At 44.7% G+C, this 4,680-nt stretch overlaps 1 non-coding gene across 1 annotated transcript; it reads right to left on the bottom strand.

Annotated features, from left to right (window-relative positions):
• Window positions 1-897: 897 nt before the first annotated feature.
• Window positions 898-969, bottom strand: TRNAC-ACA. Its single transcript has one exon. It is a non-coding gene; the product is annotated as a tRNA-Cys (tRNA).
• Between the last annotated feature and the right edge of the window lie 3,711 nt (window positions 970-4,680).

Below are 4,680 nucleotides of genomic sequence, written 5' to 3'. Positions count from 1 at the left end.
TTTGGGTAACTTAAGGGTAGTCTATTGGAAAAGGACCAAAGACATTGGTCTGGGCAGGATGATGACACACCTGGGGTAGCCCAAGTCTGAGGACAGACTTTTTTTGGGGAGAAGGTGGGCTCCAAAATCACTGCAGATGGTGATTGCAACCATGAAATTAAAGGATGCTTGCTCCTTGGAAGAAAAGTTATGACCAACCTAGACAGCATATTAAAAAGCAGTGACATTACTTTGCCAGCAAAGGTCTGTCTAGTCAAAGCTATCGTTTTTCCAGTAGTCACGTATGGATGTGAACATTGGACTACAAAGAAAGCCAAGCACCGAAGAATTGATGCTTTTGGACTGTGGTGTTGGAGAAGACTCTTGAGAGTCCCTTGGACTGCAAGGAGATCCAATCAGCCCATCCTAAAGGAAATCAGTTCTGAATATTCATTGGAAGGACTGACTCTGAAGTTGAAACTCCAATACTTTGGCCACCTGATGCAAAGAACTGACTCACTGGAAAAGACCCTGATGCTAGGAAAGATTGAGTGTGGGAGGAGAAGGGGATGACAGAGGATGAGATGGTTGGATGGCATCACCGACTCTATGGACATGAGTTTGAGTAAGCTCCAGGAGTTGGTGATGGACAAGGAGGCCTGGCGTGCTGCAGTCCATGGGGTTGCAAAGAGTCGGACAAGACTGAACTGAACTGTCAGTCACTGTTGTGACTGAACTGAACTGAACTGAGATGATGCAATTCACAACCAGCTTTCTGGTTAGAGTGTTAGTGTTAGTCGCTCAGTCGTGTCCGACTCTTTACGACCCCATGGACTGTAGACTACCAGGCTTCTCTGTCCATGGAATTTTCCAGGCAAGAATACTGGAGTGGGTTGCCATTTCCTTCTCCAGGAGATCTTCCTCACCCAGGGATTGAACCTGGGTCTCCTGCATTGTAGGCAGATGCTTTACCATCTGAGCCACCAGGGAAGTCCTTCTGGTTAGATGATAGGGGAAAATCCAAGGAAAAGGGAAGAGTAAGGGCAGAATACAGGGGAAACTGACACCCTAAGTTAACATGAATGATGACTTTAGGGCCCTTTCTGCTCTCGTGACCCACTGCGGCCAAGTCAACCGGGGGTCATGGCCTATGCCCCTTGTCCTGGAACCTAATACCTATGGAAGCCTGCTTTGGTTTACTCTAACACTCAGATTCTCAAAGAATAAGCATCATTCTTTTGTTTGATTTTTTTTATAATAAAGTGTGAGAATGTGTAGCCAGTGAATGTGATTTTAATGGTACATTCTGCTGTGGCTACCCACATAGGAAGATACCTAGATGGTCTTGTGTACGTGTGTGTATGTGTGTGTACATATATGAGTATTAAAATGTATAAAATATATATGTACCTATATACATATTTAATAGCCCAATTTATAGGTTGGTAGCCTCTCTTTTTTTAATAGAAAGGACAAACATGATTCTCAATGGGCTTTGAAGTATGGTATAAAGTATGGCATACATTCTATATTTTGAACTGTCTAAAATACTATCCCAAAGACATGACTGAGCGACTGAACTGACTGACTGACTGACTGGTAGAGGTCTGAATGGATAAGGAGAGACGAGGCTATTGGAAACCAAGAAGAAGGCCTGGAGCCAGTTTCCTGACAGAAGTATATCCTGTTAAGGATATGACCAACCCAGGATGACTCCCCAGAGAGGGACCTGGAGCATAATACCTGGACCTCCATCCACTCCTTCCCTCTGGTCCCCCGGGGGCTCTCTGTTATGGGAAAATCAAAGAGGAGGCTGGGGGACTTGAGATTTATAAGTCAGTCTCCCAGAGCTAAGGCAGGGTTGAACAGGAAATCTTAGGCAAATGGAATACATCAACAAAAGGTACTTTGGGATCTGTTTGTTACATCATTTTTTTCACCCCTTCCAATATAGACTTTAAGAAATGGAGTGAGGAAGGAGTACAGAATATCCCAGATGCTAAAAGGGATCAGCTCACATGAATATTCAATGAGAGGAAGCTAACAATCTCATGGAAATTTTTTTACTGTTAGCAATTCTATCTATTATTGTGTCAAATCTAATTTCCTACATCTTCTATCCACTGGGCATCTATCTTCTCTATGAGGTTACATAGAATACATTGAAACCCTAAGGCACATTAGAGTCCGGCAAACATTTGAAAGCAGTTGTCATATTCCTCTCCACTGTTTTTGTTTTTGTTTTTTTCTCTCTCTCTACTGGAACCCAGACCCTCAGTTCCTTTACATCCAGGTTTCTGAATCCAAGATTCACGTTGGCTGTCTCCTCTACGTGGTCACTAGTTGAGGGTGCTCTTTATAAACTGAGCTGCCAAGAGCTGACGGAAGTACTGCTGGGATGACATTTATTTTACATACAAAGAACCTATTTCCAGAATTATCTCTTAATTAAATAACGAAAGACTCATGTTTTTAAAGTCATCATGTCATAGAGTAGATCAGATGGACTTTGATAACCATGACATCCTCTAAGTCAGAAGTCAGCAATATTCTTCTGTAAAGAACCATATAGTATTTTAGGTTATGTGAACCAGACAGTCTCTGAGGAAACTACTCCACCCTGTGTCTGGCAGACAAGCAGCCACAGACCAGATGGAAATGCCTGTGTGAGGCTGGCTTCCAACACCATATTTATAAGAACCAGCCAGGCCACTGGGCAGACTTGACCCACGGACCAGAGTATGCTGACGACTGCTTTAGGTCAGAAGTTTTCAAACTTGGCTCCATCCTAGATCTCTGAGGAAGATTTTAAAATCCTCATCCCCAAGTCACACTCATATCAACTCAACCATTTTATCTCTGTGTGTGTGTGTGTTGGCGGGGGTGGAGGGGGGGAGGTGGCTGGCTGGGGCAGTAAGTCCAGGCTCCTTGTCCAATCATCTAGTCCGGGCCGATGGTCTCGGCTCCCTATCAGCCTCCTCTGACCCCTCGGAGAGCAGCTGGGACACCTCGTTGCAGCCTGGTGAGGGGCAGGAGCAGCCATCTGCTCAGAGTTTACTGCTGTTGCTGGGATCGAACCACACAGCGTCCTGTTCTGTTTGCCTGGAGTGAGGCAGGTACCGTCTTGCTCAGCTGTCCCTTTCCTGGTTCTTTGGCTAGAGAGAGAAGACTTGGTCTTTCTGTTGCTGTTGTCGTTTTGTTTTCTGCTATTTTGTTTGTTTGCCTTTGCTCCTTGGTATTTGTAAGTTGCCACCAAATCTCCAGCTCCACATCTGGAATACACAGGCCTGACCAGGACTCTTTCCACCCTTAGTTCCCAGTCTTCTCACTGGTCTGCCTTCTCTTTTCAGAAGGAAACATTTTTCAGAGTTGCTAGTGTTTGTCTTATTTAGCTTGACCAGGGTTTTAGCGTTATATAGTGTTATTTAGTGTTATATACTTGGAGGAATAGGGAAACTGGCTCCATTTTCCCAGGTTGTTTTTGAATATTAAATGCTGGTAGGCTGTCTCCTTTCCATCATGTACCTTAACCATTTAATTTTTACCTAAGAATAAAGCCACGTGGACCTCAGGTAGGCAGCTTACCTGGGGAAGTGGTCAGCAACCACATTAGATGTTGTCCTTTCCTCTGGAGACTGAAGAAGTGATGCTTAAATTTGTGAAAGTCATTCCTGGAGACCTAGATGTTCTGTGGAGCCTGTTGTTGGAAGTTCCAAGCTCATCCTGCAGGTGAAGATCTTCAAGTTGACTCTGTGTTCACAGATACAGAATATTTTCATTGCATCTTATTCCTCAGAATCACATTCTCTAATCAAAGGGGTCTCCAGATGTGGTCTCCAGACCCACAGCAGCTCCTTGCTAAAAATCCAATTCTTTGGGTCTTCCAAGAACCATAGAACTGGGAATCCCATTTGAGGAAATCTGGGCTTCTCTGATGCCTCAGATGGTAAAGAATCTGCCTGCAATCAAGACCTGGTTTCGATCCCTGGGTCAGGAAGATCCCCCGGAGGAGGAAATGGCAATCCAGTCCAGTATTCTTGCCTGGAGAATTCCATGGATAGAGGAGCCAGTGGGCTACAGTCCATAGGACCACAAAGATTCGGACACAGCTGAGTGACTAACACACACATCTTGGTGGTTCAGTGATTAAGACTCTGTGCTTCCAATGCTGGGGGGTAGGTTTGACCCCTGGTTAGGGAGCTGAGATCCCACTTACCATGCAGGGTAGCCAAAAAAAAAACACTGAAACCTCACTTGAGAATCCCTGTCCTGATCTATCAATACTAATACTATTACCTATTAACAGAATTTAGACTCTTTTTCTTGCCTGGAGAATTCCATGGACAGAGGAGCCTGGCAGGCTACAGTCCATGGGGTCACAAAGAGTCAGACATGACTCAATGACTACATGCGTGCACGCACACACACAGAGACTCATTTTGTATCCAGGATATCTTTATTCAGTGGTTCTCAATTTTTTCTGTCCCCTGGAATCACATGAGAACTTCACAGCAAGCAGGACTGCCCTTGTCACCCCTGGAGACTGTGAGTTAACTGGTCTGAGTGTAGCCTGCTTTTCAGAAATCTTACAATGTCCTAAGAAGGATGAGATGGTTGGATGGCATCATCAACTCATGGACATGAGTTTGAGCAAACTTCGGGAGATAGTGGAGGACAGGGAAGCTTGGTGAACTGCAGTCT

Source organism: Oryx dammah, unplaced genomic scaffold, assembly GCF_014754425.2.
Source record: "Oryx dammah isolate SB20612 unplaced genomic scaffold, SCBI_Odam_1.1 HiC_scaffold_25, whole genome shotgun sequence".
In the NCBI taxonomy this organism is placed as follows: Eukaryota; Metazoa; Chordata; class Mammalia; order Artiodactyla; family Bovidae; genus Oryx; species Oryx dammah.
Note: the sequence above shows the minus strand (reverse complement) of the source record. Positions and strands in the feature narration are given on the sequence as shown.